Raw genomic sequence first — 24238 nt, forward strand, 5'->3', positions numbered from 1 at the left:
AAAGGTAGCATCCCTTAAAGAAACACCGTGTTTTTCCATAACCTTACCATCAAGACAATGGTGTTGTGAATATATGGGATCTTTTCATTTGATATAAGAATCAATATGCCGAACTTGTCGATGTGTTCAATGGGTTAAAAATGAAATGTTTTTACATATTAAATGCCTCACGAAATTTTCATGTACATGTTATATTTTTTTATAGAAACTAAATATGAAAAATTTAGAAACAAACTTGAAGTGGAAGAAGTGACATATTTTTAGACTTTTTAGGTTCCCTCCAAGTATAGTGTGTACTTCTCGAGATAGCATAGTTGTTTGCTTAAGACTTTCAAGCATTCTCCTTAATCCACCTCGAATGAAACAAATTGTGGTAACATTAGAGTGAGATAAGCTGAGCTAATATTATTAATTCCAATTGGAATCAATGAATCAATTTACAGAAAAACGCAAACCTTATCATCCAACTTGCTTTTCTGTTACACATAGTAACTAAACTAATTGGTTGGAGAACCTTCCACATTTCTAAAAATAAAAAATACTTAAAGCAATTTCTATGGAGGCATTGTATTTATGACGTTGATTTCTGTTACCTCCACGTTTTGCAGATAATAAAATAGAACTTGTGCTTATATGGCCTGTAAAAAATTGAGGGATCATTCATATACATGTTTAGTCCAACCCATTGCTAATGGAATGAGACAAATCTTCTTCTTGGTTTAAAATATATCAAACACCCAACATGGTCATACTGTTCCCTTACGTTGACAATTACAGGATACACAACTCGCACATTCGAGAAAAATGCTATGAAATAAAACATAATATGCAAGAATATTAAAAAAAAACATTTTTTCTTAGATAAATAGATTGCAATAAAATTTGACTTATTAAGAAGATATCAACATGAGAAATGTTTTTGTTTTTATGACACTTTCTGGACTAAGAGTGAAAAGTCTTATTTTTTCTACAAATGGCTCATGCATTTTGTGTAAGGGGTTAGTTCATACAATTATCACAAAATTTGTTGGGAATTACACTAGTTTAGTGCCAATAGGTGTCCACTTCAAAATCCACCTAGGTGAGTTGCAATAGTCTACATGAACAAGTTTACCAGAATTGTCATCTACAAATATGGGGAAGAATCAAATGGGTTTCCCCATGAGGTGTTCCTTATAAACAAATTGGTGTATGGGTTCATCTTAGATAATGAAAATTTTCATTAGACATGTTTGTTAAGGAATGGAAATATAAAACATATGTGTTTTCTTTTCTTCATTGAGATTTTATTGAAGTGTGTTGAGACAGTCTTATTAAGACATGATTTCCAATTTACTAATATGTTGTCTTAAACTGAGTTGGACACTAGATTAGAAACTAACTATGGAACAATATCACTGAGAAGATAATAATTGATGTATGTATTTGGTTTGAAACTTTCTTTACAAACCAAACTATTACTACCCAAATCCATGTTTATAGTTACTATGCCAATATCATTAGTTTGCTTATCTACAAAAAACATGTTCATTATACTCCCATCCACTTGTACACATGTCCTACCACTGTGTAATGCCAAATAATAATAATTATAATAATAATAACAATAAAATGAAATAATAATAATATATTAATAAAATAAGAAATAATGAAGAAAGAAAAGAATAAATTAACAAAGAAAAAATAAGAGAGAAAATAAAACAATAAATTAATAAAACGACAAAAAAGAAATAAAAGATAATAATAAAGAAATAAAATGATGAATAATGAAGAAAAAAAGAATAATAAATAAACAAATAAACAGAAATAAATTTTGGTATAATGACACATGGATTGTGCACATGTAGACCCCTTTTCCACTCCCGTTACGATTTTTAGAATAGCTCGTCCTGTTTAGTGCGAAAAGGGGAGGTGAGAAGAATTCATTCATTTTCATATTATTTGAGTAAGGGAACGGTAGAAAACAAAGGGCACTAGCTATAGTATGTTGATTGAGGGATCAGGGGTGATATTTGGAAGAAATATTTGTCGCATCTCATATAAAGTCAGGTGGAGAGTCGCCACCAACACTTTGTTGTGCTTAGTAAGATATGGATCACATTAAAACCAAAAAATGATGCGTACAATATATTTTCCTTCTTCATTCCACAATTATGTTTTATGTGCTACTGTTTTTTTTTACAATTTATGCTAATGAGTTGAAAGTTTTTGTAGATAGCATGTCTTGATGCAATTAGTTGTGTACCTTTATTTTGGGTTGTTGAACATTGGTGTCCTCTTTTACTTGTTGCTATCCAAGTTATAACTGAAATTCATCACAACTGAAGATTTTTTTTATAAGGGAGATTATAACAAAACTTCATCACAACTGAAAAATGAGTGTCAATATCAGATTATTGTTTTAAAGCATTGCCACATTCTTCCAAATTACCACCCACTCAGCTATTTGAAACAGATCATGTAGCCTCTTAAAATTTTCTAATCTTGGTTTCCTTGAAATTATTGGTAGCCATTCGCAACAATTCATTTTCTCTATCATAATGTCTCTTGACTAAAACATATCAACCTTGAGAATCATGAAAACCATAATCATTATATGCCTTTCTTTTTTATATCACACATAAAATACATGATTCACTAACAAATTCAAATAATGTATAGAGATACACATAAATGAAAAGGTTATCGTGATATTTCAAGAATTCATCTATGAATTTTGAAGGAAAGCTAAATCTTGTTTTTCTTTTACAACACCCCAATACTATAGTATTGAGTTTGTAATGTCAGCAATAGAAGGAACCAATAATTATAATTTATCCAAGACCTTTCTGAAATACTTTTTGTTGTAATACCTATAGTTGGTAGTTGGATTTGATGTAGAGTTAGAATTGTAACAAAATTTCAAAGGAAAAGATTGAATTATAAGAAATTTCAAAAAACAAACCACTGCAATAAAAAAATATTTTTGTGCAAACTAACCATGGGTTAAATGTGAACAAAATCTCAAATAAACCCTAACTAAAAGTATCCCATGTAGGCTATAGTAATAATTGTCTCAAAAATACTTTTGAAATTAATGAATATCATTAAACCTAAAATATACAGTTAACATAGTGCTACTCCAAACACTTCAATAAGAAGTTTGACTTACAACAATATATAGTTACAATTTCCAAACAAGACACACCAATATGAATCAATATCAAATATCTCGGCTCCATTTAATGAATTCCATGCTCTTGATCCCCGAGCATTAATTTTCTCCACAACACACTTAGGACAATGTCATGCCCCTTCTCGTAAATGAGATTTGGAAAGAAAAACCCATAAAAAATGGTATGTAAAAGTGGAGCCATCACAAAAAAATAAAAATATAATCCATTCCATGGGGAACATTCATCACTTTTGAAATCCTCTACATCATCCATCCTAGAACCTATAAACTTTGTATGTCTATTCTTAGAGTAATTTTTTTTCTATGAGATTGAACCATATGAATGAAAATTCATCTTCTGAAGTGTCACTTAACTTAAATTTTACCTCCTACACCTATCTTATTTGGTACAATAAAATCTCTTTCTTTCGAATGGTATGGATTTCTTCCAACCAATCAAGTTGCACTAGAAGAAAATTTCATTTTTGTATCTACATTACATTTTGTTAAATTTTTACCTCCATGTTGATCTCCATTCAAACTTCTTTGCCATCCATGATGTCATTAGAAAGAAACTCCAATCTTTTTTAGCTTTTTGGAAGGTAGTATGTTATATTAATCACAATTCAAATGTTTCAATTTCAAAACATTTTATCCCAACCGAATAATGAGACTCTGACTCAATGGATATCCTACGAAATAAATTGGTGATTCTACTTCCACTAGGAAATTCCAATGAAGTTACCTGCAAAAATATATTAAAAACATTAATGTTTTCCTTAGAGGCTAGTTATAGAAGCCCTTAGTGGTCACTTATAGCCTATGTAGAAAGGTAACAAAGCTCTCATATCAACATTCTTTCATGGTAAACTACATAAAATATTACTTAAATTAGATAATTGAGAATAATTTTAGCAGGAAAAAAATATATAGCTCAAACATGGAGGAGATTTGAATAACATGAATTAAGTGAAATATATCCCAGGACAATTGATGATGGACTTGAATTTTAGGGTACCTTTATGTGGTTCGCAGTGCTTGGATATTGGTGATCGCTACATCTAAAGAATATTTGTACTAGGTATATCTGCCTAAAGGAATCACTTCCTATTGACTCTACCATGGATCCTGACCCTGAGATTGTGAATATAATTGAACATGTGATCTTTCAGTAGTAAAGGTTCTATATCAATAGGGACTCCACCAAATAAGCTAACCCTTTGGGTTAAGTTTAGTGTATCTTTATTTTCTATCTTTTGACATCTGATTTTAGGTTTTCCTTATGGTGGGAGTGTTTGGTGTGGTGAAAATTAGCTGACGTAATCATAAACAACCCTTGGACATGGGTTAATCATAGTCAAGTCCCTTTACCTACATTTTGTTTAATTATTGAACATTCAATTTAATATCTAGTCTGGGAATGATATTTATTAATTGAGGTAATTGGAGAGATACTAAGAAACAGAGATTAAAAGACAAACATAAAATATACCTGAATATTTTGATTCCTTTTCATTTCAGTTAGTTGAAAGTGTTTTTTCATTTATAGAGACTGGGGCTAACCATGACAGAAATCCGAGTGGATTCCAATGGTGAAACATTTGCTCGTTAATGTAATGATGCTAGATTGAATACACAAATGGGTATGAATATGCCATGCTAAATATAATTAATTATTGACAAAATTAACCACCCCAAACTCTTCTTGTATCTAATTCATACTCTTCATCCTTCTCCTGCCTTCCCTCCATAACTATAAGAATTAATCCACCCACACATGAAAACAAAATAATCAATTTTTTTCCCACTTGTCATCACAACTCAAACTTTTCACTATCATATGATGTATTCCTTCTCTCTTCATTCGTTTTGGTTAATTAACTGGCATATCCCTTAATTTCATGGCTAATTTTTATTGGGCACCTTCCTCTAATTAATATCTTTGGAATAATGGTCTCCCTTCATAAGTTTTACAAATAAAAGGGCAGTGTTATCACCCAAAAAATAATCGCATATCCATTTCCTACTAATATGATAAAAATACACTATGTAGGATGGGTTTTACACATTAAAACATAACTTCACCTTAGGAAATAGTTTAGTGAACCATTTTCCTAAATTATTTCTCATTAAAATCCAAAAAAATCCCATGACAATAATTAAATAAATCATTATTTATTTATTATTCCCTCAAAATAATTATTAAATAATCATTTAATGGTTACCTCTAGTAATCAACTTTAGGCTTCTGTGATCCATATCTAGGTTCTAAGAAAAAAAAATCGGTAATAACCACATTGAGAAACATTTATCCATGCATTTTAAACCAAACCAATGTGGTTCATCATCATGACAACATGAATAATTGATTTGTCTTCCATTTAATCTATTGCCGATCTAATTCTACATCTTGTCCTCATGATGAACCACATAGGTTGGTTTGAAATGAGTCGACAAATGTTTCTTGATGTGATTATTTCTAAGCATTTATGACTTAACCACTTATGAATAATTAATAAATTGTTATTTATTTATTATTCCATAATTATACCTTATCTCTCTCACGATATAATTATTAAATCATTTTTCAGATAATTATTTCTATTTCACCTTTACGTTTATCCCCATAAAGCAATTAATATATATTTTTGATTTGTTAATTACTTTAACCATTTTATAAATAATTATATTTGATCATTTCAAATCATATTTCCCTCTCTAAAATATAATAAAATATTTCTAACAACTATATTTTTTTTTGTAAGCTTGGTAGGACCCTCTCATTTTCTGTTATTCACCCCATTTCCAGGGAGGGTAGCACAAGAATTGAACCCAAGATCTCCAGTTGGTGAGACTTCATTTCCATGGCCATTGCCACTTGAGCTACCCCATGCGTGCATTCTAACAACTCGATTTTGATTTAATCTAACATTTTATTATTATTATTCTAGATCTACGATAATAACTAAAAATGTTAAACTAAATCAAAATCTAGCCATTAGGAATATTTTATTATATTTTAGAGAAAGATTATGTGAAATGATCAAATATATTTATTTAGAAAATGGTTAAAATAATTGACAAATAAAAAAATATTCATTAATTACTCTAAATGGATAAAGTCAAAGATGAATTAGGAACAATTATTAAATAATGACTTAATAGTTATGTCATGAGAGAAATAAGCAATAATTATGGAATAATAAATAAATAATAAGCTATTAGTTATTCATAAGTGGTTAAGTCAAAATGGTCAGCAAAAATTACTAAATTGATGTAATTATTATTTCAAGAGAATAATAAATAAATAAAGATTTCTTTAATTATTCTCACCAGGTTTTTTTATTTTAATGAGAAAACATTTACAAAAATGGCTCGCTAAACTATTTTCTTATGTGAAAGTGAGTTTTAATATGTAAAAACTCATCCTATATGTTGTATTTTGATCGACCTAGTAGAAAATGCTAGCTGATCATTTTTTGAGTGAAAACATTTGGGAATTTAGAATATGAGCTACCATAAAATGGGATATATATAATATTTAAATATAAAATGGAAATTGTGTCTCTTTAATATTATGTTTATTTTCGGGGATTAAAAAGGGTATATGCTATTATCCTCACTCATAGTCAATTATTGCTTATAATTATTGAAATTCTAACAAGATTTGGTCTTCAAATTTATAATTTTTGTAAAGTTTTAGAAATGAATTTATGTGAATCAAAAAAAAGAAAAGAAATTCATGTCCATTATGGATATCTAAAAAGAGGAAACATACAAAATTTATTTTATATTATAGGATCTCCAAAGTTCCTAAGTCCTCCCTCCAAGAATTCATTTCATCTTTGCCTATAAAGTCACCCATCCGCTCCCAATGAAGGTTATACATAACTTAGTCATCCATTTCCAAAAATCTCCCTACAAGAACATATCTTTGAGCAGGAATGTGAAGAACATATGAGGAAGGATATAAAGAATATATGAGAAGGAATTCAAAGTCTGTATGATGAAAGATTTAAATCATGTATGATAAAGAATACAGAAGAATCAAAGTATCTTTATGAAGGAATATGAAATCAGAAGCTACAAGGTCTAAGACACAATATCCATGGAATGATGCATGCATCTCTCCAAAAATTATGCAAAGTATTATAGCTCCCCTTCTGTAATATAATGCAAATTTCTATGACATAAATAGTAGACAAATTCCAACTACCTCAAAGAACAAAAATATGCATTCTTGCAAACCTAATTATGTACAGATTGAGGCACATTATTCTAGAAGTATTGGAGGGTTTACTTGGCATTTGGAATAGTGATAATCTAGTTACTACTCGTTAGTTTGACTTCGATTTATTTTTTACAAAAAGACTCTATAAGGAAAGGATTATTGGGCTTTCCCCTTAAACGGGTTTCTCCCTCACCTCTAGCCTAACTTCTTGTGCCTCGTGTCCTTTTGTTCATTATGTTTATATAATTACTTGATGACATAATGGATGAAGTAATTACTAAACTAAAAACATAAAGAAACAATAAGAATTTCTTATCATGGTAATAAATGCTTCTTTGCAAGAGAATTTCAACAATAATATATTATTTCTTCATGAATTTTTTGTTGATTATAATTTTTTGTGAATCAACTATTGATTGAGGTTGGAAAGGTACTAAAGATCTCATTCTGTCCTTTGTATTGGAGGGTGATACAAATAGTTACCTGTAGATAATGAACATAGATAAGGGTGACACAAATATGTACATGATTAATAATGAAGATGATGAGACAAATTCATATCCCTCTCAACTCAATGCCACCTATAACAAACCCTTGTAGGTTTCCACCCATTTATTGCACAACGCTTCTCAATTGTGAAGAAAAGTGAAGAAGTCATTGATTTTAATGGTGGAGCACAGCCATAACACCTCTAAATATCACTTTGATTCTTGTTATGTGTTTTCTATGACCAAGCTCAATTTTTTCTCTCATTGTTTATGTACTTTTTCATAGTATGTCAACCTCATAGACCTACTTCAAAGGAACATTATCCTACACAACATAACAACCTTCTAATGATGGTAATGGACATGTTTATTTTAGTTATTGTGGTTTCCATGTGTTTTCAGTTAATTGTGGTATTTGTGTATCCTATTGAGGGTGACAAGCACATTTCTTACATTTATGGAAACATGCATGTGGATTATGTTTATGGTAGTAACCATATGTTTTTCATTGATATTACATTGAAATATATTTTGAATGTGGTGAGATCTTCCTATGGGTTTGGACAGTTTTTTTATCAAGGTATCTAATGGCTTTACATTCATCTAAATGGAGTTTGTTGTACACAATGAAAATGACTAACATAAATATCTCATTTGTATTATTGTAGCACTTTTTACGTAATATTATTTTTGTTCCTCGACCAAATTAGTAATTCACATTAACCATTTTTAGTTGTATTACTTATTAGCTAGTCATATATTTTAACCCATGACTAAATGGGTCATTTATGTTATTCGTTCTTATTTGGGTCAGTTAATACTGCTCATTTTTGGTTAATTTCAGGTGGAAAAGCTAGAGTGGCTAACATTTTTAGTCATCTAGCCACTAATTTCTCATTTTCTACTAGTGTGAATCAATAATTTTAAAATTTTCTTTATTTTAAACAAAAGCTTTATAATCACACAATATGATGCATACGTAATTGTACTGAGTAATTTTAACATGAAAACCCTTCTTGGAGAAAAACCACTAACACATGTTTTTATTATGATTTAAATTCAATGCACCCACTCTATTAACATCAATTACTTTGGGAGCACCCACTGAGAGGGGGCTACAAACTGCTTAGATTAGAAACCACCAACTTGCTTAAAGGCACCAACATCAAATTTCATAGGAACCACCGTGCTTCTACAAGTTAGATCTACTCTTTCATCAGATTTTCAAACTAAGTCCTCCTATAGTGTTCTTTGATGTATTTACAATTTTCTCTCACCAGTCACATGTAGTCTCTTCAACTTACGAAAATCACATATTCCATATCAATCTCTTCCCTCTTATATAGATACACCTGTAGAGATGCAATATACAACACTATTCTTATGCTATTCACTTACTATCAAGTTTCATTGCTCTCAATTTTCATTCATTCTACTTTGTACACTCACTCTAGCTATTGTGCACACTCACTTCACTTATTTGTTTCTCTTCCTATTCTCTCTAATTATACATTGCTTAAGAAAAAGTATACTAATTTCTTTTTTTTGCCTCATGGAGCTTTTCAATTCATTCGAGTCACAATTTTATATAGATATTCTCTGACACTCTGCACCTTTTCTCAAAATGTCAAACAACTCAACATTTCGTTCCACCAACAATGATTTTCATTTAATTCTTCTAAATCTTCAATTGAGATTGTGCCATCTATCACACTCAATCTTGTGTTACTATTTCTACTAGAGGTTATCGATTACTTTGCATCAACTAATTAGATCTCCTAGTTTTTTCCTTCCTTCATTGTCTAACTAAGAAATAAACTCTTCTCTTTCATCAATGATCTCGATGCCAAGGTATTAATAATACAATCTATTGAAAGTTTGAGACCCTTTTTCCATAAGACCATGATTGTGACGAAATCTTTAACCCAAAATGTGGTTATGCTCAAGCAAAACACTCAAAATATGAACTCCCAAATTGTCGAGTTGTTGAACTAATTCTATTTCGACTCCCACTTAGTCTCTACTCCAAATCAACTTGCACTAGCCACTTCATGTGGTGCCACCACTATTCTTCTTTGAGGTATGAATTTTGAAGTACCTTGAAAGTGATATTGTTCAAGGCGCATCATCTGATTCCCATAGAAATTTGGAAGCTCTATAAGAATAAAATTAGCTCTAAACACAACATTTTAGCAAAAAGCTTGATGTTTTGACACATCATATGCTATTTACAAGCTTGCATCATCCTTGCCACCCAGATACCATCAAGTTGTGCCACATGTCTAATGAAAATATACTCACTTGTCCATTTAAAAACTCCAAAACTAACTACCACATACCAATTGCACAAATTGTTATGCCATCATCCATGCCTAGTTAGTGCCACCTCACATACCATGTACTTCTGCCATATCTTCAACCTGTATGGATAAGAAGAAGGCTGGGTGTAGAACATTCCTCATAGTTTCAGTAGAGAGGAGCATCTTGAACACCTAAGCTTGTGCACAACCTGATTTTTTGAAACAAGTATAATACATAGAACAACTAAGATACCCTCAACAGATGTAACACTTAGACTTTTTTTATGCATAATTCTTATCTACCTTCCAAAGAGATCGAGCATCTCAAATTCCTTAACAAATTTTAAGCTCTCAACTTCAACCTGCATCAACTCTTCAACCCATAGAATTATTTTGGACTATCATATACCATTTGAAAGGTATTTTTCACGGTCATCAAAATATGCAGTTTACATGAAAATTTGGCTTGATATCTTGTAACGAAGGTTCTTTCAACCAATAGGACACTAATGCATTCATATACTAGATTTAGTCATATTGTTTTTAAGGACTCTTTAATTATTCTACTACTATGATGGTTCTCTAACAATGACCTAAAAACCCAACTTGATGTTGCTCTTGACATTAATGACTATACATCACTCTCCAAGGCTAATCACATGTGCCAATAAATGAAAACATCATGTCCAACATCAATAGAGTTGAGCATAAAATAGTGGGGTGATCTTATACATTTGATTTTGATACTGAAGCCATTGGTATTAATTCTACTAAGGGTCAAGGTGTATAGATCATGTTTTCAATAGGAGTTCTAAAGTCACTTAAGTCCACAATAGAAAGTGTAAGCAGAATGGGTATATTTAGATAAATATATAGGAACAATGAAGACATACCTAGCTTGCATCATAGTACTAAGATTTATTCTATAAACAAACCCATCAGTTGAAAAAGACGTAAATATGATTGATGAATAATTTTGTCAAATGAATCCATATAAACTAATTTCATATATTGTTCAATGAAGAGAATTTTACCAAGAGTTTATCAGAAATCCTAGGTTGGTGGATAAATTAAATTGAAGTGTAATTCTAGTGTGGCTCCCACTTTTGAGACAAAAATTCGAATACGACATTTGGCACTTGAATAAGTCACCACCACCTAGATCCATAAAGGTCAACATGGACCCCATATATCTAGGTTCATCACACACATCTAGGCTATGAAGTAAGTTAAGTGAAACCTGAACCTTCTTGGATCATAAATTTGGCTTTCAAAGTATATGGGCATAACCTGAATAAGGCTATAGGCGATAGAGCATGGTTTTGAGAATTTAATGCCTCCATGCTTATAACAATAAGGATTAACAATAAAGGGATAAATGCTTAGCTCCTCAACTTAAGGCTTGGCTCTAAACCTTGGATCATATAATGAAGAGTTGAGAGTGGAGTGTTGGTAAGGATTGGAATTTTTGCATGTATCATTATGGGATGTGGAAGAAAACCTCATGTCAAGTCTTAAATGGAATGGGAGCATCGACACGATTTGTAGTCACACAGTAAAAAGATAAGGAACAACAACGGGTTTTTCATAGGACATGAGGTAAAGCTGGGATGTGGTTTAGTCAAGCTGATAAAAAAATGAATGTAAAATTTTCCCAAATGGAATTTAAAGATGAACAAGTGAACTAGAGGTGAGTAGTATTTAGAATTTTCCAGAGAAACTAGATAGGATACATTAATAATTCCTCATATATTTGAAGTAAGCTTTGTCAACTCTCTGTATTGCAATTTTTTATTCCAATGTGTAACTTATATATTGTAGTTATTATTCCATGTAATGGTAATTAAATAATTCGGTCAACATCTTTCATTTCCTACTAAATAAATCAAATTGCGAAATTGGTAGTTATATATCAAGAATATTTTAACTTTAGATATTGTAGCTGTATTTGGAAATATGTTTTAGTGACTCAACCATTTTATATCCAAATAGTTTTACGTATAATTACTATTTGGGGCTCATTTTCATATTTGCTTGTAAAAAATCAAGTCCTCTACTTACTTTAGCTTCCTCAAATTATAGAAATATCTAAGTGGACTATATTATCTTATTTTTTTTATTCATCTCAAGCTTTCTATCACAGATTAATCCATAACATTGTGCATATCATTTTTGGCCTGACATTTTATGATCTTAAACTAGTTTGCATACACCTTAACTATATGGTCCTTTTAATTTAAGTCTATTGATTACACATCATATCGCATCAAAAATTTTGTATGCATTGCAAGGAGACATTACTAGAACATCAAGTTGAATATCATGATATTTTTTGTCCCTTAAACCATAGTTCTCTGTAACATATGAGAAAACACAGACATAATAAGTAAACCACCTAAAATTTATCAATGATGTTGAAATAGTAAAAACCAATTTTGATTTTTCTAACACATATTGAGGACCCAAATCCATTGGACATAATGTGAATTCTTAATATATATATATAGAAATGTTAAATCATAACAAATTTAACTTTATTTCTTTGAAAAATAACAATATAATTATTTATTTCCCTTCAATTTTGTATAATTTTTCCATAAAATTTGTATCTTACTTCAACTTATTTAATTGTTTTCCTCAATTATTGATGTGTAATATCAAATACATTAGTGAAATAACAATTGTTTTCTTTAAATAGTTATGAATAACACATAGAAATATAATAATTGATATATTGATATGTGAATAGTAATGTTTTTAGTTCGAAATTTATTAATGGTAATTGAAAAATATAATAATTATAATTATAATTTAAATCTTAATTGAGTTTTTGTGTGTTTTGATTTAATGTGGTTTATGGTATTTTGATATGGGTGATCATTATATACATGTAACTTTAGTACCAAGTGGATCTAGGTAAAGCACTTATCTCAAGCAAAGAGAATTGAACTCTTAACTTCTTAATAGTGAAGGTGCTTTTACGTTAAAGACTCACCAACTAAACTAATCCCTGAGGCTAATCTAAATAGAAAATTACTTAAAAAATGATCTTAAAATATTATGGAATATCTTATCCTTATCTACAATTAATTAAAATAATTTAGAAATACTCTACCTCCTAGAGAGATATAGTTGAGAACATTCCAATGTTCAGGGAGAAATCAATGAGTTAAAATAATATCTTTCAATATGAAATTATAGATTTTTTAAAACATGGAATCTTTATATGGATGATATTTTTCACTCTAAGTTTTTTATTTTATAATGAAAACATCCAAAATAAGTAGGTTGATAGATATTAGTCATTTTATCTTCTAAATTGTTTTAATAACTTGTATATGTTGCTCGAGATTTCTCAAAGAGAAATCTGTAATAGATTTAGTCCACCCAAAGTTTCAGATGGTTACTCCATCCTTCATCTAAACTTTTTTGGTATGTCATGAGTATCCATCCATAGCATTGGATTCACTAAATCAATTACACAATTCTCTTCGTGAAATATCCAACAATACGCACAAGCGTAAGGGATCAAATATCTCTAGGCACAAACCTATTTTTTGAGTGAAAAAATTGAGAAGAGGTTTGATCTATTTGATCCCTCTTGGATTTTGATTAATATGGGGTTAGTATGGATATAGGATGTTTATAAATACTCTATCATATCTATATTTGTATCTATGCGTCTCTTTCTTATTCTCTCTCTCTTTCACCCCCAAACATACTCACTCTCTCTCCATGTCTATTTATCTCTCTCTCCCTCCCTCTTTCTCTTCCCACTCTCTCTCTCTCTCTCTCTCTCTCTCTCTCCTCTCTCTATTCCCTCCCAATGTCCTTTCTCCCTCACTCTCTCTCTATCCCTCCCTTGTCACTCCCTCTCTCTATCAACCTTTTTCCCTCTATGCCTTTCTCCTATCCTCCCTCTCTCTCCATCCAACTCCCTCTCTTCCCCTCTCTCTTTCTCCTTCTCTGTCTTGAATCCTTACTCTCTCCCTTTCTCACCCACCTCCCTCTATATTCCCCCCCTCCCATCACTCTCTCATTCTCTCTTCCCTACACCTTTGTCACTGTCTCCCTCCTCCTCTCCTTCTCTCTTTTCCCTCCATCTATGTGTCTCCCTCTATCTCTCTTCCCCTTCTCTCCCTATCTTACTACTCTCCTCTTCTCTCTCTTACCTCCTCTCCTCTCTCCCTCACTCTCTCTCCATCTCTCTCTTGTCACTCCCTGTCTATGTATTTGTCATTTCCTCTCATTCTCTCCCTCTCCATCTCCAAATCTATATTTCCCTCTCTCCTTCTCGCTCTCCCCTCGTCTCTCTCTTCCTTCATCTGACCCCCTCTCTCCTTCTCTCTCTCCCCTCCTCTCTCTCGTCCTTCCTCTCTTTCCCTCTCTCACCTTATTACTCTCTCTCTCCTTCTCTCTCTCCCCACCCTCCAACTCTGTCACTCTCTACTCCTCTCCCCCCATCCCCCCTCTCTTATATTTGATCTCATTATATTGCGTTTAAGAAAGTATCTAAATTAAATAAAACTCAATTGATTGTAAAATATTAAACCTATATTTTGGATCAATCATGTCAAAGAAAATACAATAAGGGAAAACTTAAAGAATGAGGCACTATATTTTCTCTATTATTGTTAGTCAATTTGTTTGATCTAATTGCTTGGATCCTTACTTAGATGGATCTATATTGGTTATTAATAATAATATTTATATTAGACAAATTTCACATCTTTATATATAAAAATATTCTCATTTTTAATTTTAATAAAACCTTGATTTAATTTCTATGGGAATTTTTTTAATTGTGAGGAGGATAGAACGTTTAAATATATCTGAAAAGAAATTATAACTTTTTTCCTTTTAGATTTAATGAAAAAGATGTTACAAAATAAAATCAAAATACAATATTTATAAAATATTTTCATTGTGAAATAAGTTAGGGTTTTTGGGGATGTGGTATTGATAAGCCATGTTATTGGTCCATGGTATTGTAACACATCATATCTATAAGTTGAGAATATTCATGGTAAAATGGGGTGAATATCCATGGTAAAATGGGGTGAATATCCATGGTAAAACATGTTGTCATCTTGTTCTAAAATATTTTGATTGTGAAATAAGTTATGATTTTTAGGGATATGGTAGTGATAAGCCATGTTATTGGCCCATAGTACTGTAACAAAAGTTTATTCACAAGTTCATAATATTAATAGCAAAGAGGGGTGTATGTCCATGGTTAAAATCTTGTGATATTGTTATAAAATATTTTGATTGTGAAATAAATTATGGTTTTTGGACATATGGTATTGCTAAGTTATGGTATTAACCCATAATATTGCGCTAAATTGAGTGGGCCTAATGGTTAAGAGCATGTGTTTCCTCCTAAGAGGTCACAGATTCAAAACCAGAGGGGGGTAGTCTACGTATGCCTTTGTAGACTTATCCCTTGTCCCACAAACAAGGAAGTCATACTATTATTATTATGGGGGGTAGAGTATGTATGCCTTTGTAGACTTAGCAGCAAAAGGTGGGTCCCTTGTCCCACAAACAAGGAAGTTTCATACTATTATTATTATTAATAAAAAATAAATTTTATTATTTTTGTTACTTTAAATTTTTATTATTAATAAAACTAACATTTAAATATTTATATTATTTCTAACTCTTTATATATTATTTTTAACCTTTTATTTATTAGATTTAACTTTTTATTTAAAACACACCATTTAAAAGTTTAAACTTTTAATTACTTTTCATTGAGCGAACAAAAAAAATCATTTTACATGGGACACTTATATTTTTACATACAAAAAAAATCATTTTATATGGGACAAATATATTTTTATATTTGATTTCCTCGATTTAAAATGTATTCTAAGAAATTTTAAGTCAAATTAGAATAATTGGGGAGGAATTTTATAATTAAATTGTTACTATTAATAAAACTAACATTTAAATATTTATATTATTTTTAACTCTTTATTTATTATTTTTAACCTTTTATTTATTAGATTTAACTTTTTATTTAAAACACACCATTTAAATCTTTAAGCTTTTAATTACTTTTCATTGAGCCAACAAAAAAATCATTTTACATGGGACACTTATATTTTTATATTTGATTTGTCTCTTGTCCAACAAACAAGAAAGTTTCATACACCAATTTGGTGTCTACCTTGAGTGTGACCTTTAAAAATGAATATTATTATTATTATTATTAACAAAATAAAAAAATTAATTTTATTATTTTTGTTACTTTAAATTTCTATTATTAATAAAACTAACATTTAAATATTTATATTATTTTTAACTCTTTATTTATTATTTTTAACCTTTTATTTATTAGATTTAAATTTTTATTTAAAACAAACCATTTAAATGTTTAAACTTTTAATTATTTTTCATTCAGTCAACAAAAAATCTCATTTTACATAGGACAATTACAATTTTATATTTGATTTCCTCGATTTAAAATGTATTCTAAGAAATTTTAAGCCAAATTAGAATAATTGTGGAGGAATTTTATAATTAAATTTTTATTATTAATAAAACTAACATTTAAATATTTATATTATTTTTAACTCTTTATTTATTATTTTTAACCTTTTATTTATTAGATTTAACCTTTTATTTAAAATACACCATTTAAATGTTTAAACTTTTAATTACTTTTCATTGAGCCAACAAAAAAATCATTTTACATGGGACAATTATATTTTTATATTTGATTTGTCCCTTGTCCCACAAGCAAGGAGTTTTATACACCAATTTGGTGTCTAGCTTGGGTAAATGGATATTATTATTATTATTAACAAAATAAAAAAATAAATTTTATTATTTTTGTTACTTTACATTTTTATTATTAATAAAACTAACATTTTAATATTTATATTATTTTAAACTCTTTATTTATTACTTTTAACCTTTTATTTTTTAAATTTGCATTATTAATAAAACTAACATTTTAATATTTATATTATTTTAAACTCTTTATTTGTTAGTTTTAACCTTTTATTTATTAGATTTAACCTGTTATTTAAAACACATCATTTAAATGTTTAAACTCTCAATTATTTTTCATTGAGCCAACAAAAAAAATCATTTTACATGGGAAAATTATATTTTTATATTTGATTTCCTCAATTTAAAATGTATTCTAAGAAATTTTAAATCAAATTAGAATAATTGTGGAAGAATTTTATAATTAAATTTTTATTATTAATAAAATTAACATTTAAATATTTATATTATTTTGAACTCTTTATTTATTATTTTTAACCTTTTATTTATTAAATTTAACTTTTCATTTGAAACACACCATTTAAATGGTTAAACTTTTAATTACTTTTCATTGAGCCAACAAAAAAAATCATTTTACATGGGACAATTATAATTTTATATTTGATTTCCTCGACTTAAAATGTATTCTAAGAAATTTTAAGGCAAATTAGAATAATTGTGGAGGAATTTTAAGTCCAAAAAGTTAGTTATTCTAACAAACACCAAAAATCACTTTGGTGGATTCCCTCAAATTGTTAATTCCCCTTTATAAAAAAATAGAATATATAAATTCATTTTAGGGTAAACCCAACCCTAAAAAGAAATGTCCCACAAATATCTATACTCAAATCTATCTCTGAGATCTATTTGGACAATTATTCTGTTAGTCCTTATGTTGTTTGGGAGCGAACCATAACTGCGGGGGCGAATCCATTAGATCTACTAAAAACCCATCTTACGCCTTTGAGAGCGAAGCATAACTGCGGAGGCAAATCCGTTAGACGTTCGTGTCATTTGTGATTAGAAGGATGGCCTCCGAAGATAAGAAGGAAAATGTTTGCTCGTCTTCTGGTAAGTCCACCCGAGGTGAAAGAAAAGTTGTAACTGATCTTGCTGGAACTGTAAGCTCGAACAGCGTACAATAGAAGGTTATTCTGGTACATTTACTATACTTTCATGTGGGTTACCACCATCTTTTTCTGGTAAATTTTCTTCGCCTTCCCGTCAATCCAGCGGAGATAAAAAGGAAAATGTTTCCTCATCTTTTGGTAAGTCCACCCGAGTAAAAAGAAAAGTTGTAACTGATCCTGCTGTAAGTTCTTTGGCACGAGCGGGCACACTAGGGCATCAAACACCAGGCTCAGCTAGATCTAGCGGAATGGGTACAGCTGCAGTATCGACCACTCGGACTGTGTTGCCATCTTGACAGTCAGGATTGACGTCTTCTGCTACCTCTGTTAGCTTGGTGGGAGTTGGGCAGATCAGTGCAAATGTTGCACAAAACAAATTAGGATCTTCAACAAGCACAGATTTTACTGCTAAACATGTAGTTGGTGGCATGGGCCAACAAGTTTCTGTAATGGGCCGTGAAGGAGTTCCGGCGGGATCACAAATAAGACAATGTGAAATAGGAAGGAACCAAAATGTTCTCGCTGGCATAGGAGCTGTTGGGCCAAGCTCTGTTGTCGGCTCACCAGTACTTGGTGCAGGTGGCAGTTTCCCAGGTAATATTCAGTTGCCATCAACTGCCACAGTGGGTGAGCAGCCAGGAGCAACTGCAGCTGACTTGCACAAAGTGTGGGAGGTAAGACACTCTGCAATCTTCAGCATTTAATTCCTGTGCTTTTAATTCGTTTGATCTTTGTTGCTGGGATATTCTCATGTAGAGTAGAGTATCAATAGGAAGTAAGAGTTACCGTAATTCAATTGTTCCGCACACGTTCATATTTCTATTGTTCGCCATGGGATGAAAAGAGTTACCGTAATTCCAGAGTTACCGTAATGTGAAATACTTTGTTATATGTTGATCGGTTATGCATAATCACTTATTAAATGACACCAAAAAGAATTTGTTTTACCCTTCATGTGGTGAACAAAATACAACCAAATTTTAGTAATGCTAAATTCTTTGATTCTAAATTTTAGTAGCATTATATGATTCAGATATTATATCTTTTGTATAGGGTCTCCTGCGTATGCGAAATCCATATATATTTCTATATGCCCACTTCAGGTGAGTGGACTGTGAAAATTGTAAATGTTGTGTTATCACATAGTGGTTGTATTTGTGTGAGTGTAAACAATGGGAGGTAATAAGGATTTCAGTTAACTGTCTGAAGGTTACCGTTAGATAATTGTAAAAAAACAATTTTTAACATTTTTAACGTGTATTTTTAATAATTTACTATGTTTTTTTTGGATTTTTTTAGTCTTTAACAATAAGAGATTACATGAAAGATTATCAGAAGTCTCATCGATCTATGATATTTCATAGAGAAAACGGAACCAGAACCAAACTCGTAAATACAAACAAGCCTAGTTAGGTTATTGATATATCTAGTCATATATATAATCAGTTACAACTTACAAAAATAAATCCATAAACATAAACATGATCCATCACATGGACAAGGCTACTGGGATAGGCTGCTGGGTTTGTCGAGGGCCTATTGGCTGTTGGAGGGATGCTGAAATGTAGTTCAATCCTCACCAACCTGCCATCCATCATTTCCCATCTCAGGTATCCACACATATACAAATGATACAAGGTATCCACAACAGGTATTTCGTAGACTCGTGGTTGTCTAATAATGCGCATCTGAAAAAGAGCTTCAACTGTGAGTATAAATTTATTGTCTACATATATTAATTAGCTCTTACTAATATGCTTCTCTCCCAAAGATCCATACTATCTACTCTGCCAGTATTTCTGAATATGAGAGGACTCTTTGAGAAAAAGCTTCCCTCTTAAACTGGGCTAATTCTTGCTCCAAATACATAATAATCTAAAAAATATATATACATATGTATAATCTTATTTAATTTTTAGACATTTTAGGTTATTTGTTTTAATTTAGTTCAATCTCTTATAGCTTCTTATTTTATTTACTTCAATCTCTTATTTATCAATTTTATAGAACTCACTCCGAAATTTGCAGTTTTATTTTTTTGAAAAAATATCCTTAGTAATTGTATCACTATATATCTCTTTAGTCCACGACTTCGTTGGGATATTTGACTACTGCATTTACAGAATCATATGGTTGTGTACCAATTTCGCTCTATATTTTCTGACTCCACGAATTGAAGATGCTGACACTCGGTATTTTTCTTTCCAGGCTTTCTGCAGAGAAGCTTCATCTATAAAGTGAGTTTTATTTGTTGCATGGTTTATCTCAATATTTTGGTTTCTTGTATATATTTCACAGATATGGATTACTGTTTTAAAAGTTAACAAATAGCTTGTTTCCACATCGTCGTTGGGAATTCATGCCATAGATTATTTTATTCTGAAGAAAATTTTTCACAGGAAATCTTCCATGTGCAGACTTTCTAAATCTTGTTAGAAATGCAATTGCAATAATGGGCTGCCTGCATTATTGAATATCTCGTGCAGTAGGATACAATGGATCCATAACAAATTTTCAGTGTTCAGTGTACATAGATGTTCATACCCATTCTCTTATGCATTGTTTTCGACTCATGTGTGTGTGACAGAAAACCATGCTGGCCCATTTAATATTATTGACTAACGGTCGTTGTTGCTAGCTTACGTCAGTGATGAATAAAAGTGTACAAGTGGTTGTTGTACTTACCTTGCATGAATAGTTTGGAATTACTTCCAGCATGGAAGTATTTTGGCAGAACTATTTTATCAATGTCATACATTGTACCGTAGACATAGCTCATCAATACTTCCACGTCCTAATGATGCACAACTTTTCTTGTGCAGTGTTGCTCCAGATTGGCCACCTGCAATGGATATAGACGAGCTTGTTTCTCGGGATAAAGTGAAAATCGAGTATGGTTTTAAATAGTTTCTTAATATTTGCATTCTACGAAAAAATCTTATTTTTTCTTATGATTTCAATTTGTGCTAAACCTACAGTTATGATTCAGAAACTACCAAGGAAAAACAGTGTTCCTATCATTCAGCGCACCTGATCATCATATAGTGTTAGAGAGGCTCGCTAAGCGTAAACTTGTAAGTATAGCAGAGACGCATGTCCTTATTACCTTTTGTTTATGCACAAATAGACGTTGTATTGGTGCCTTTTTCCTCTTTCTTTTTCTTATAATTGTTTTAATAAGCTGTCTTTTATAGTCATTTTGAGAACAGATATAAATAAACTTAATAAGGATTAGATTAGGCATTTAACAGTATGGGGAAATATCGAAAGTTTTTGCATACAAAATTTTATGTTTTTTCTGCCAATTAGATGATAAGTTTTGAATTGGAATTTTAAAAATATTTTGTTTTTATTTCTTTTTAATAGTTTACTATAAATATTGACCATAATTAATTGATAGTGTATTTCATAAAAGCATTTTAACTTGCTATTGCATCTTTTTATGCATTAATAGGAGCATGTCATCATTGTTAATGTTGAGACAGTGGATCTTATTACACCTAATAAAAATGAATACAGATATAGATACACAAATTTTGTTTTAAGATAGACAAAATATATTGTGTTGGAGTAATTGCTACACTCACTTTATTTTGAATGGATCATTTGGACGGATTGCCATGATCCACCATGCTAACTTGGGAAAATTACCTATTGTAAGTGATGGTAAATTTTTGGAAGTTTAGTAATGCCTATAGGTGTAAAGAGAACCTCTACATAGTATCCCCTTGGCCAGAGCCTCAACATAGTATCCCCTTGGCCACTTTCTATTTGGTGAGTTGGATATGAGCATGGGTCTTGGAGTAATTCTCACAGTCACCTCATTCTATCATGTGGACTAATGGCCTCACTAGGATGCATAGAGAACATGGGATTAATTTCCCACTATAGGTAATGCTAAGGATTTCCAGATTTACTAATCCTTGTGGGTTTTTGGTGTAAGCTAACTACTTGGAGAGAATCTCTCACATTCAACTAGGTCTAACAACATCCTAGAAGCATGTCACATTCATCTAGATCTAGCAACCTCCAAGAAACTAGGAACAGTCTATTCTCATAAAGAACCTTTTCTACTTAATAATGACTAATAATTTAAAATATCATATATGAAAGGTAAAAGCGACCTACTAGAACACTCCCCCTTAATGGAGAGGTCTAACAACCACCTAGAAAGTAACAACATACACTTCTCATAGAGAACTATCTCTACCTAATGATCAATATTCCTAAAAGTAAAATATGATTGCACACATAAGAGTACGAGTTACATACTCCAACACTAGCCCTTATCAACTTCCTTTTGTTTATTAAGGTATTCAACTATATATTTTATGTAGAAAGTACATCACTATGACTTAAACAATCTCCTCAATTGAAACATTTAGCTGTAGTAAAACCTTGTTCTTTAACTTTGTACCTAGAACATGCACACACCACCAAAATGTCTACGTCCATATAAATAGACAGTCATGCACCAAAATGTCATAGATACCTAACTATTGCAACTACTTGTTTACTTGGATGTCCTTTGTGTACATAGTCCATTCACCTTCTTTATGAACTCCCCATCAATGCGAAAATTCACCTTCCAATGTACACAAAAAATAATATGCTCCACTCGTAGATCCTACAACAAGCACATAGCCCACTCCTTCATGTGTTAAACGACTTATTAATAGATGTCTTTGAACTACGTTAGAAAGATTACCTAGTCATTAGGGGCACATGATAAAGGGATATCTATATATCTTTAGGCCTTATAGTGATATTTCCTTTTCATGTTACATAGATAACAGAGAACAAACTCCAGCCCTTGGAAATAGCAAGTACAAAACTATTCAAGGACCAATATCTCACATTAACACATAACAAATAAAATTCCTACTAATACAATGTGCAAATCACATTTTTTTATAGCCAATTTTATTTTATTTGTCCACTACCATCCAATCTCAATTGGTTCAATAACCAATGTCCTTTGTCTCCATAATTCTTTAGTAGGCACTATCAACTACATTCCATGGATCAATCTCTAAAAATATCTTTGTTATATCTATGTTGAGAGCAATTTACTTCAATTTTTCACATTAAGTCAATATCAATTCATTAGCAATCATATTTAGCATGATAGTAATAGAAGGTAAACATAAATTAGATAAGACAAGCCAAAAGATGTGGGGCTAGCCAGGGACATGAAACCCTTGATCAATTCTTCTTATATGTTCTTTAATAGTTCAGTAGAGAGAGATAATACATATACATCAGCAGTGATTATCTTGACTTATCAAAATCAGAGTAGAGATCTTCTCTAAGAAGATAGCATATGTGGTAGTTGATTTGAGCTGAGTTGAAGGCATTCTGGTTCCACTTAACCAAGGTGACTCCATCACCATCTTGACTTATCAAAATGAGTTTAGAGACCTTCTCTAAGAAGATAGCATATGGGGTAGTTGATTTGAGTTGAGTTGAAGGCATACTGGTTCCACTTAACCAAGGTGACTCCATCACCATGATGCACCTCACTGTGCTACACCCAATCATCATGCTAGACCTCATTACCATGTTGCACACATCACATTGTTGCACCTTATCATCATGTTGCACCTCCCTATGCTGCATCATCAAGTTGTACCTTATTGTGCCCATCATGTTACATCTTATTGCAACAATCATTAAGTTGTACCTTAATGTGCCCATCATGTTGCATCTTATTGTAGCATTCATTAAGTTCTACCTTACTCTAGAATTCATTACCACAATGTTGCACTTTAATACACTTGTGTTGCACAATTCATGCTACCCTACACTTCATCCATATGCCCATCATCATGCAACAACATCCAACATCATGTTGCACCTTATCACAATGTTGTCACATCTTATACTATCATGTTGTTGCACTACATTAGTTCACTTTTAGGTGATTCTCTATTTGCTTCATTAATAGGACATTGGGCACCCATCATCATGGAGTGGTTAGGGCACCAAGAAAGTTCTACCATCCCAGCATCAAACTAGTCCATGTTGCTCCAACCCTATTTATATATGATTGTTTGTGATGAGCTGGTTAAGGCACACTGTGGTAGCCTTAGACTCCTCCAACAGACCCCAAACAACCATTTGAAATACTGCTACACACTTTTAGAAGGCACAAC

This window comes from Pinus tabuliformis, chromosome 8, assembly GCF_031772625.1.
Source record: "Pinus tabuliformis cultivar Carrire ecotype Pingquan chromosome 8, CPIR1, whole genome shotgun sequence".
In the NCBI taxonomy this organism is placed as follows: domain Eukaryota; kingdom Viridiplantae; phylum Streptophyta; class Pinopsida; order Pinales; family Pinaceae; genus Pinus; species Pinus tabuliformis.